This window comes from Lissotriton vulgaris, chromosome 6 (genome assembly GCF_964263255.1).
Source record: "Lissotriton vulgaris chromosome 6, aLisVul1.2, whole genome shotgun sequence".
Taxonomy (NCBI): domain Eukaryota; kingdom Metazoa; phylum Chordata; class Amphibia; order Caudata; family Salamandridae; genus Lissotriton; species Lissotriton vulgaris.
The window spans coordinates 1874597568-1874610203 of NC_141694.1; positions in this window are offsets into that span (position 1 = coordinate 1874597568).

Genomic DNA, 12636 nt, shown 5'->3' on the forward strand with positions numbered 1-12636 from the left:
GTCTGACTTGCTAGATCGGAGTTTCGACCGGTACTCCTCTTGGGGAGTTTTTTCTCGTTCGGTAACTGTAAAGTCTTTTGGCTCAACACAGTCTTTGGTGGGGGTGGACGAGTCTCGGTCTGGTTTCAGTTCATGGAATTTTTTCACATGACTCGTATGGACCCACCCCTTTCTCCCTTCGATCTTCACGGCGGTCCTCGTGGTGAGAAGGACGGTCTTCGGAGATTTCCAGCGGGGCTCCAGCGGACTCTTCCTATCGAAATTTCGCACCAAGACTAGGTCCCCAGGACGGACATCGTGCGGCTTTACATCAGTGTTGTCAGGGAAAGCTGCGGCAACCTGTGAACGACATGATTGGAGTGCAGACATCAAGGAGGCAAGGTAATCTGTCAACATATTACAATCAACATCAGTGATCTTTTTAGGAATGGGCTTCCCCCACATATTCGGTGGTCTGCCAAAAACCACTTCGTACGGGGATAGCCCTGATCTCGAGTGGGCGACCATTCTCATGTAGAACAGTGCCACGGGCAGGGCGACTATCCAGTCGACCCCTTTCTCCTGACATATCTTTGCAAGGCGGATCTTTAGTGTCTGGTTATGCCTTTCTACAAGGCCTGCGGCTTCAGGATGTCGGACACAATGAAATTTCCACTGGTATCCTAACAGTAAAGAAACTTGTTTCATTAGCTCGGACGAGAAGGGTTGTCCGTTATCTGAGTACACGACACGAGGCAAACCGTATCGTGGGAAGAATTCACGAACCAGCTGCTTGGCAGTGGTCGGAGCAGTATAGTCCGAGACTGGGTATGCTTCGGTCCAGCGGGACAGAGCACAAACAACTACAAGGACATACTTGAATCCTCGACAACGGTCCATCTGGATATAATCCATCTGGAGGACTTCAAAAGGATGATCGGGAGGATGAAATCCACCTTGCTCTACAGGGACGCTTTTACCTGGATTGAACTGACAACAGATCATGCAAGTACGCACTTTCTGTTTTGCTGCTGCTCGTAAGTGTTTATTACTCCAGAGATTTTGTAAACTGTCTAACATCGCTTTCTCTCCTAGATGTGCTGGACTATGTGCTGTATTGATTATGACTTGAACCATAGAGTCAGGGAGAAACCATGTAGATTTTCCCTTCGTCATCCAACCTTGATCTGTCTGGATCCCTCCTAGTTCAATCCATTTCTTTATTTCATCTGGGGTAGCATGTGTCTGAATATCGATAACATCTAGTGCGGGATCCCTAACTGCCATACAATTTGTCGGTCCTATTGTCTTTGTCACATCAGTTGTCTGGGTGTGCGTCAGTGCTGTATGTTTTGCTGTCTGGTCTGCCAGGTCGTTACCCTGGGAAACAGAATCTGTGACTTTAGTATGTGCTTTACACTTCATAACGGATATGCCTGAGGGCAGATGTATTGCTTCTAACAGTGCTTGAATGAGGGGACCGTGTTGTATCTTGGCACCATGAGAGGTCAGGAAACCTCGTTCTTGCCATAACATTCCGAAGTCGTGTACGACTCCGAACGCATAACGGGAATCAGTGTATATGTTAACATTTCTGTTCTTGGCTAGTAAACAGGCTCGAGTCAGAGCAATAAGCTCTGCCGCTTGAGCGGACAGTGTGTCAATACGATGTGTTTCTTTAACTTCAGTTTCAGTGGTCACTGCATATGCGGCCACTAATTCTCCTGTACTTGTCCTCATGCATGAACCGTCCACGTAAAGTGTCAGGTCTGGATTTGTCAGTGGAACATCTGTTAAATCTCGTCTAGGTTTTGTTACTGCATTAATGATTTCTATACAATCATGCGGGGCTGGATCTGTCATAATTGTCGGTAATATTGTTGGGGGTTTCAGAATGCTGCAGCGTCTGATTTCTATGTGTGGCTGGAATAGCGTTAATTCATAACCTGTCAGTCGTGCTATAGTCAAGTGCTGAGTCTGGGTTCTGTTTAAAAGAACCTCAACAGAATGTGGAACTTGTACGGTTAACTGATGGCCTAAAACAATTGAATCGCTCTGTCTGATTGCTCGTGCTGTTGCTGCTACTGACTTTAAGCACGCAGGGAGTGCCTGGGCTACTGAATCCAATGTACTTGAAAAATAAGCGCAAGGCTTATGTGAACCTGCTTGATCTTGGGTGAGGACAGACAACGCTGTACCATCACGTTCTGTAACAAAAAGTGTAAACGGTTTACTGTAACATGGTGTCGCTAAGACTGGTGCTTGGCATAAGGCTTTCTTTAATTCTTCAAAAGCTTGTGTGTGTTCCTGAGTCCAAGGAAGGACAGTTGAAGTTGCTGCCTCCTGCGTTGTTAACTGAATGAGTGGTTTAGCTAGAAATGCATACTGAGGAATCCATTGTCTGCAGTACGAGGTGAGGCCTATGAAGGCCCGCACTTCTTTTTGTGTCTGGGGTTGTGGCATATTTGCAATTAACTGAATGCGATCGGGAGTGAGCTGTCTCCCCACTTTGGACAGCAAGTGACCCAAGTACACAACTTGCTGAACACAGAATTGTAGCTTCGAAGGAGACACCTTGTGTCCCTTGTCTGCCAGAAAATGTAAAACTGTCAGTGATGCTTGTTCACATTCGGGCTCACTTCGTGCGGTGATCAGTAGATCATCGACGTATTGCAGTAAAGCGGTGTTAACTGGCATTGTAATACAGTCAAGTTGTCTCTTCAGTGCTTGGCTGTAGATGCTGGGGCTTTCTGTGAATCCTTGAGGTGCGCGTGAAAATTTGAAACTGCGTCCATTTAAACTGAATCCGAAGAGATATTGGCTCTCTGGATCAATAGGCATGCTGAAGAAGGCGTTCTTGAGGTCAATTACAGTAAAGAACGTTGCTTCTGAATCAATAGCAGTCAATAGGGATGAGATGTCGGGAACCACAGGGTACTGTGGAATAATGCATTTATTCAGTTCTCGAAGATCAATCATCAGCCGGTATACTGGCGGTGCATTGGGATCAGTACGTTTAAGAATCGGAATAATGGGTGAATTACAGATATTGGAGTCGGTCTCTACGACCACTCCTTGAGCTATGAGCTCTTCAATGATTTCCAGTAAAGCCACTACAGCATCAGGTGGTAACTTGTATTGTCTGATTCTAGGTAAAACAACACCTGCCTTGAGTGTAACGCGGTATGGGGTGATATGCATACAACCTACATCAGTTGGGCCTTTTGCCCACAAGTGATCTGGTACATTTTTCAATCTGACATCGAATTCTCGCAAAACATAATGACCCTTGAAATCCCGTAGAAAGAGTCTAACTCCCTCCGGGGAACAGCAGATTATAGCTCCTAGAGCCTTCAATGTTTTAATTCCTAACAGATTTTCTGGACATGATTTTGTAAGTAACAAGTCTGTAACACGTGATAATGGACCCACAGCCAGGGGAACTGGTTCTGATACTTCATTTACAATGGGCTGTCCTGAAAAGCCAAGGGAAACATTCTGTGAGCCTGAGAGGGGTGCCCCTGGGACTTCATTATGACTTATTGTGGTGCGGCTTGCCCCTGTGTCAATTAAAAACTTTCTGTCTTTTCCCAATACTTGACTGTGTACATAAGGACCTTCTTGATCTACAGGAATTTCAATAAGAGGCAAGCCAAATTCCCTCTCTAGGCTGTTTCATGTATATCGTTGATAATCAGGGTAAGCGGACTGGGCATACTGGTACATCTGTTGTGAAACTTGCTGGGACGCGGCAATGGGCTGTGGCTGTGATACCGCTACTGTCTGTGCCGGAGGTGAAGAAGCATGCATAGGCTGTGTATTCTGTGTATTCTGTGAAGACTGATGCTGGTTATGGTCTTGTCTAGGCGGATGCGGTCTTTCTTTAGTTTTACCTGTTGCTATGTTATGTTTCAGAACTGGGCATTCATGTACGTAATGACCTGGCTGCTTACAGTAATTGCATGTCCCTTTAACGGGAGCTGTAGTATGACTTGTCTGGGTCCCACCCTTTCTCTGACCGTCGGCTGGGACCGTCTGAGCTACTAACATTTTCATCTTCGTGTCTTTCATGCGTTTTTGTTCCTGATCTTGTTCTTCTCTAATTCTGTTCTGATGATATTGGAGCATCTGTAACATCTGGGATGGCGTATTTGCCTGCCAAGTACTTTCAACTTTGTACACTCGGTTTTTGACTAATGGTAGGGAGTTCTCGACTAATTTTGATACAAAAAGATGCGGATATGACTCGCTACTTGGTTTGAGGCCACTATTAATAATGAAACATTTCTCGAATCTTGAATAGAAGTCACTAGTATCTTCATCATGTTTCTGTTTACAGGACGAGATCGCGTCCCAATCTTCCTTTCTAGTTGTCAATAATCTTGGCAGGACCTGTACTATCAAACCGGGTAATGCTTTAGTCTTATCCCCAAGGCCTACCCCTGGGACACGTTTATTTTCTTCGTCTTCTATTTCTGCCCATGCAATCTTTGTGTCCCCCACCTCCCATTCTTTTTCTTTTAATTTCTCGTAGATGCCCGTGGGCAACAATACCTTCAACATTTTCATGATATCCTCATACGTGTAATCCCCCATTAGTAACATGTCTTTAAGCTCTCTGTGGAAACCTGCAGGGTCTTTATCATGGCTCGGGACTAGTTTCTTCATTTCTAACAGTTCTAACTTGGTCAATGGCGTGTGTACATATACACGTTTCAAGAGGTGATCCGCACCCATAACTGGGTGTACTTCTCGTAAGGGGTTCTGGCTTTCAATGCCACTCCCGCATTGCATGTGGTACATTTTCCTTTCTGGAGGCGGGGCGGGAACATATTCAGAGCTTACGAAAGTGTTATATTTATGTCGTTGTTCTAGAATTATTTTTATTAACTTGGTACTGAAACCTCTCCATCTATCCATAAGTAGTGCTTCTAATGTTTCGTGTAAGGGACCTGGATCAGAATGTTGGTTTCTGTATTTCGTGAGGAGGTGCTGAATCATGTATACACCTGCTAATTTCTGTTCGTCTGGAGAAAGGTTCAGAAACGTATGTGCTAAGGTATCATCATTATATATATCTGCATTTTCGGCCCATAATATGGCTGACCGGGCTAGTTCTTTATCATCCATAGAATTGAGTACATGGTACCCCATTCTTTCTCGTAGTCTTTTATCAGTCTCCTGGAACTGATGTTCAGAAGAATTCGGATTTGTTAAAGCAGAGAGAAAAACTCTCTTGTTTTCCGGACGGATACCCTTCCTAAGGTAAGTTCCCTTACCTACATACGCTATAGTATCTGTAGTCTTTACTAGTTCTTCCTGTTCTTCTTCCTCCTCGGAGGAAGCTTTTTCTTTCTCTTTTTGGTGTACTGCTATCACTGCTTTTCTTATTTTTCTATACATACTGGCTATGCAAGTCCCCTTGTCATGTTTTCCTTCAGCTATATTTTGACCCCACTTGTTCAGTGCATCTAATTCACTCTGATCTGTTCCAGGCCTGTCTCGTTCTCTTATTAGGCAATTTATAAAAAAACGTAGTATCTGTGCTTGAACGTCAACTTTCTGTTTCTCCATGGCCTCCTTAATACTGTCAGGGTCTTTCCCTGTCTGAACAAACTCATATATTCTATCTAGACGGTCCTTCATTCCTACATAGCATAGCAAGATATCAGTAGCAGATCTTAACCGTAGTGATGCCAATATCATTAGATCGTCTTTTCCGGGTACTGGATCGTATCTGCAAACTGAAAGGTTTTCTTTTAATGCGTCAAGGCGGGGTGACCTGAACGTGAGAGGACTCTGCATGTCCCTGAGATTGAATCTGTGTGTTAATGGCGGGGTCCGAAGACCCGCGGTCGCACCTCCTGAAGCGGAGGCTTGTGCATTATCTCCCTGTGGAGTCTGTATCTGAACTTGAATTTGTCGTTTAGTAGGATCAGGTAGACGTTGTTTCGGTAGGTCAATTTTGGGTGCGGGAAGTGGCGGGGCTGGCGGAACGGGGGAGGTCTGTCGCGGTACCGGCGGAACATGATCTGGGGGCGGGGTGCCACCCCCGTCCCTGTCAGTAGGCACGGCACGAACAGGCAGATTGGTGTAAGCCGGTGCTACATCCTCTAGATAAGAATTTAGGAATATGTCTTTAGTAGTCTTATGCATTACTTTAGTTGGAACTAATGGTGGCGGTAAGTTTTTCGGTATTTCTGATAGGGCCTCAGGTGTACCCTCGGCCGCGAGATACATACCGTTTACGAGATTGTTTTGTGCACGGTCTATTTGTTCTGTTTTTACTCGGATCCCTTCAGTAACTAATTCGTTTTCTTGGGCTTTTTCTGATTCTTTAAGTCTGTCTTCTCTACGTAATGTTCTTTCAGCACGTTTATGTGATTCCTTACGCCAAAATTCTATGGCGTCTTTCTGAGATTGTCTGGCTTTCTTTTTCCATAGTGCTTCCTCTACCTTCATGATGCATTCGGCATCCCACGTTCCGTTAACGGGCCATCTGTGTCTTTCGTCTAGATGTTTGGTATAGTCAGCCCATAAATCGAGATATAATATGGCGTCTATGCCATGCTTGTGGTACATAAAATTACCTGGAGTGTCCCTAGGGGGGATAGGAATTTCTTCCTCCAGTATCCCTTTCCTAGTTCCTATCTGCTTCAACTTGTTGAAAAACGGCATTTTGCTTACTTAGTACTGAATGCTCAATCCTTGGTTTACTTAATACTGGGTACAGCTAATTATACAAGAAACACAATAATGCACATTAAAAACGGTCACATTCATACCACGACATTAATCACATGAAAAGACATTTGAGACATAGATGACTACCCCCTATACTGGATGTACTGCTAAACAGTACAGATACACTGGTGTAACAGTGCAGAAATTCAGAAATTCAGAATACTAGATATACTGCTAAACAGTACAGATACACTGCCTAAAAAACAGTGCAGACCGGACTTGTGTACCCAAACCCGGCTAGATACGTCCCAGCAATGGTACTCACCGGGAAGCACGGAAACAGAAGGCCTCGAAAAACTCGACTGGACTCGATTCGACACTTCGGAAAACTTCGGAAAACTTCGGAAAATTTCGGAAACCTGGTGGGCCTCTTGACACCTCGGACCTTGCTTCTTTCGGCTAGGCTCTGGTCGGGATCCTCCGCACTCCTCACCGCCTCGTCTGGGTACTGATCGCAGTCTTCGTCACCTCCGTGGACCAGAGGGAGATGCAGGAAATCCTGCCGGTACGCGTAAGTTCCTTCTAGCTGATGGCAGGGAACGGAGCTTGCAATGCACCTACCGGCGCGTGAGGTGGGGGAGGGGTCCCTGTTCGGGCGCCAAAATGACGTAAATAATTAATTTACTCTCTTAATTTCTATGCAGGTAAGTACTTAATCAATAATAACTCAAGTCGGAAAGAAAGAACCAGAGTCCGTGGTGTTAGAGTTCTTAGGGGTTTTATTCCTCAAAAAGGAATGGTCAGGACCATAATATCATGTTCTTCCCACCGCAGGGGTGGAAGAAGGGATAGAGCGCTACATTTTATTGACAGTACATAGCTTATATACTTAATTCATGTCATAGGAAACAGTTATAGTAGGCGTAACAGCTGAGAGAAGACAAGATAACAGTATACACGTGTTACTAGTACGTAATCAGAAGGCGTGGACTAGGCGTGAACTGGAGGTGTGTGCTAGAAACGTCACAGGTAGGTGTCACAAAAGGGGTGGCACTAACAGAAATGTTGCAATGTCAGCAGAAATTGGAAACTTGGATGCGCGCGCAGCTGCATGACGTGTGATAGACGTGAAACTGGAGGGTGCAGGGGGCTTGACATTTGCACCGACGAAAAGAGACAGAAGTCTGGCATGTCAGATCAACTTGTGCTTCTATCATATCGGATATCTGGTGTTTAGGAACTGAGCTATCTGGGCAGAAAGGTCTCTAGGGCAGAAGCTATTCTATACTGACTGTGAGTGCGTGTATAAGCGCCTGAGTGTCTGTATGAGAAGCGTGGGGGCATGGGCCTTCCATGGGAGCATGGCAACAGAAGCTATGAATTACTTGCACTGAGACAGGTCGGCCCTTTGGCTCTGCAGCTGAGGAGGATGTTTACTTAAACTAGTAGGCAGGAATGCATTTTCGAGGAGCAGATCAGATAATTCGAAGGTTGAAGTCAGTCTTGGCAGAAAACAGGCTGAGCTGAGCGCGAGGGGCCGCGCTGGAAGTAAGTCAGAGTTCACGGACACAGAGGCAGCCTGGGCTGAGGCTGTCAGAGTCAGAAGCCAGAAAAGAGGCTCGATGGCAGAAATTCAGGGCCTACTTCGCCAAAGCAGAAAAACATGGAAGGCATACTACAAAAAGACATTGGCATAGCATACTTAGGAACGGACTATTTAATCCATTCAGGGTGGATCTGAAAGAGGACATGTTAACGTTGGACGCAAATGTATTTGCATCTTCATAACTGACACAGGAGGGAAGTTACATGCACTTTAACTCGTACATGGAGACGGTGGGGTACACGCTAGGGAACACAACTTGACCAGAATTTATATTTCCTCAACCCGCAGGGGAACCCGGGTGACAAAGGAGGCGTAGAGATTAGCCGGGCGATGCGCGCGCCGCAGGAATGGAACCTCTTGAAGGGTACGTCCCGCTACCGCCTGATCCTGAAAGAGCCAGTGCTTGTCAGATTCCCACCTGCTCCATTCCACCAAATATCGGAGTTGCGCCGCTTGAAAATACTTCCGGAGATCCGGGATACCAAGACCCCCCGCCTCCGGAGCAAGCGTGGAGAGAACCCTCTTCATCCGAGGCCTGCGGCCTTGCCACACGAAACGGGAGATGTCAGCCTGCGCCTGCTGTATTCAACCCACAGGGGGCTGGAGAGGTAGAGCACGAAAAAGGTACAAGATCTGAGGCAGTACCGTCATCTTCACCGCTGCGATACGGCCCAGCCACGAGAGCAGTTGTTCCATCGGCCGAGTTCCTCCTTAATCTTCCTGCCAAGGCAAGAGTAGTTGGCTTTGACCATTTCAGGCAGCGAAGGCGCCAGCAGGATCCCCAGGTATGGCACCGTGGACGAGGACCACTGCATGGGGAAGAGACGCTGGAGGTCTCTCCTGGTGTCCGCGGCGAGCGACACGTCCAGGGCAGCCGATTTGGCCATATTCATTTTAAAGCCGGCCACGCGAGCAAAGGCGTTCAGTTCCTGGACGCAAGCAGGGAGTGACCTCCTGGGGTCATCCAGGGTCAGCAGGACATCGTCCGCATAAAGGCTAACAGTATGGGTATACTGACCCACCTTAACCCCAATAGCGTCCGGATTATCGCGAATCCTCTGGGCAAACGGCTCCATGTAGAGGGCGAACAAAAGCGGCGAGAGGGGGCAGCCCTGTCTCGTACCGCGCTCAATGACAAAACTGCTAGAGCTGTGCCCATTGACCCGTACCGATGCTGATGGTCTTTTATAACAATTGAAGACCATGGTGTGGAACTTCTCGCCGATTCCCAGTTTCCCGAGAACCAGCTCAAGGTACAGCCAATGAACTCTATCAAAGGCCTTCTCCGCATCGACCAACAGTAACATCCGCTCCCCCGGGACGCGCGAGGCCTTTTCTAATATGTGTGTCACTCTCTTGGTGTTGTCAACTGTCTGTCTACCGGGTACAAAGCCAGCCTGGTCCGCCTCCACCAGGCCCGGTAGGTGCAGTCCAAGTCTGGCCGCTAGGATCCCCGTGTAGAGCTTAAGATCAAAATTCAAAAGCGAAATAGGTCTATACGAACCACACAGGGTCCGGTCCTTCCCGGGTTTCGGAATAACCGACACAGTCGCGGAAAGAAGGTCCGGTGGGATAGCCCCCAGTTCGGAGAAGGAGTTGAACAGGCGAGCCAAGATTGGCGCCACAGTGGAGCAGAAGGTCTTGTAGAACAAGGCCTTGTAGCCATCCGGGCCCGGGGCTTTACCGTGTTTCAATCGTGCTATAGCGGAGATGACTTCCTCCACATGGATGTCCCTCTCTAAGTGGTCCGCCTGGGCGGGCTCTAGCACCGGGAGGGTCACAGACTCCAGATAGTCCTCAGCGTCCCTCGGTGAGGAGGGTTCCGCGGCATATAACGCCTCGTAGAAGCTACGAAAGGAGTCCGCCACCTCCGCGTCACCGGAAACAGAAACCCCGTCTGCACCCACTAGCTCCTTCACCACATTGCGTTGCTGCGCAGCCCTTAGCCGATGGGCCAGGAGCTTACCGCATCTGTCCCCGCCCGTGTAAAAGGCATGCTTCAGACGCAACGCTGCATATTCCGCCCGGTCTAGGTCCAGCGCAGAAAGGAGTTTCCTCGCCGCTTTCAGCTGCCTCCAAATTCGAGGAGCCCCTGTTCGGCGGTGAACCTGCTCAAGTTCCCTGACCTGCGCAGTCAGTTCGTCCCTCTTACATTGCCGCTCCCTATTCTCGGCCGAGGAGATGGAGATAAATTCCCCCCTGAGGACCGCCTTCAAGGCTGCCCACTGCGTCGCTTGAGATGTGTCGGAGTTGCCATTGTGGACCAGATAATCCCGAATGACCTCCTCCACTCGCTTCACAACCGACTTCTTATGTTGAAGAGTATCCCGAAGCCGCCACATCCCTCTGGAGGGGGAGGCCGCCGGCCATGCAAAGACGCCGGAGACCGGTGCATGATCGGACAGGGACAGGACCCCCGATGTCCGCCGCCGTAGCGACCGTGCATAGCGGTCCACTCACCAGGAGGTAGTCCAACCGCGAATAAGTGTGGTGCGCGTGGGAGAAATAGGAATAGTCCCTATCGGTGGGGTGCATAGCGCGCCAGAGGTCATGCAGATCCATCTCTGCAATCCGGTCTTGCACCGCGCGGGAAAGCTCCCCCGTCTGTGGGGAGCGCTGGGCAGACCTATCCATAGCCGAGTCAAAGACGATGTTCAGGTCTCCCCCCAAGACAACATGGCGATCGGGCGAGGCAGTGACGTCCACCAACACCGATTCTAGGAAACGATCCTGGTGATCATTCGGGCTGTAAACGGAGCCAACCGTGAAGGCAATACCCCCAAGCCGCATGTGATACGCTAGGAGCCTCCCCTTTTGTTCGGCATATTTGTACAATACCTCGCCCCTGAAAGAGCTAGCTAAAAGAATGGCTACGCCTGCAGTCTTGGTCGCTGCCGAAGAGAAGAATTGGGTGGGGAACTTGGCAGAGCGCAGCCTGTGACAATCTTTGGGTAGCAGATGAGTTTCCTGCAAAAGGCATATGTCCGCTTGCGTCCCTTCTAGCAGGGATAGGATCGCTCTGCGCTTCACAGGGTTGTTCAGACCCTTAACATTAAGGGTCACTACTTTCAAGGATGGCATCACCCCCAGGGAATCGAAGCGCTGTACAGCAAGCGAGGGATCAGCGGAGGGGGCGCGCGGGGCAAGCGCGCAGGGAAGGCCAAGACCGGCCACGCGTGTGCTTGGGCAATATCGGACGGGACCCCACCAACAACAGAACAACTCCTAAGCCCTCCCAGAACCAACCCATGGCAACTAGCCAAAACCACAAACAAATAAAAACACCCCATTGTCTCAGTCCAGCCCGAACGGGCAAGTCTGTGGAAACCAATCAAGTGGACGTTCAGCCACTCACCTCCAACCGTTCCCTCCCAACCCCCAGCCCCAACCCAGCATCGTAGAGGCTAAGAATCTCTCCCCCCGGAGTGAAGTTAGGCCGTCAAGGCCACGCCATTGGAGTCAGGCAAGGTCCTGGCCGCCGGTCTCAGGGCTTCCGCCATATCCGCCCTGATGGTAGGGGAATCAGGGCGACTCGCAGTCGCCGGCTCCGTCTCTCCGAGCGCCTCCATGTGGGCGTCGCTCCACCTTCTTCCGTGGCCGTGAGTCCCAACACCCCGCAGATGTCTTGGAGGGAGCGCAGCTGGTGTAACACTCCGTTCCATCTAAAGATTAGACGGAAGGGGTGACCCCAGGAGTAGGGCGTCTCATGTTCCCGCAGAAAGTCCGTAGCAATCCGGAAGGACCTGCGCTTCTGCAGCGTGATGGCGGACAGGTCCTGGTAGAGCGCCACAGGCCGCTCTCTGAAAGTTAAAGGCTGCTTCCTGCGGGCCTCTGTCATGATGCGCTCCTTCAAGGGAAAATCAGGCAGAAACGCCAGAATGTCCGGGGGGGGTGCTGATGATTGGCGCTGTCGGCCCACTCTATGCGCTCTGTCTATGTGGATCGGGAATTCTGCGTCTTCCCCCAAAATCTCCCGGAACAAGTCCTGTAGATAGGCCACCAGATCCGTCCCCTCGTCCGCGGATGGGACACCCCGCACCCGGATGTTGTTCCGTCTGGACCGGTTCTCGAGGTCCTCAGAGTGGGCCTGGAGCTCGACACACTGCTCTCGGAGACGGAGAACGTCCTGCTGGAGATGGACTATCTCTTCATCTCGGCGCTGGGCCACCGTTTCCACCGTGTCAACACGCTCGCCAAGGCCCTCTACCTCCCTGCGCACTTCCCGGACCTCGCTGGCCACTTCCTTCTTTAGTGTCTGGAAGTCGTCCTTGAGGGAGCTAAATAAGTCCTCCATAAAGGACCTCGTGACCGGCGGTTCGCCTCCAGTTGCGTCTCTTGAGGCCCGGGAGGACCCCGGCGACGGTTGT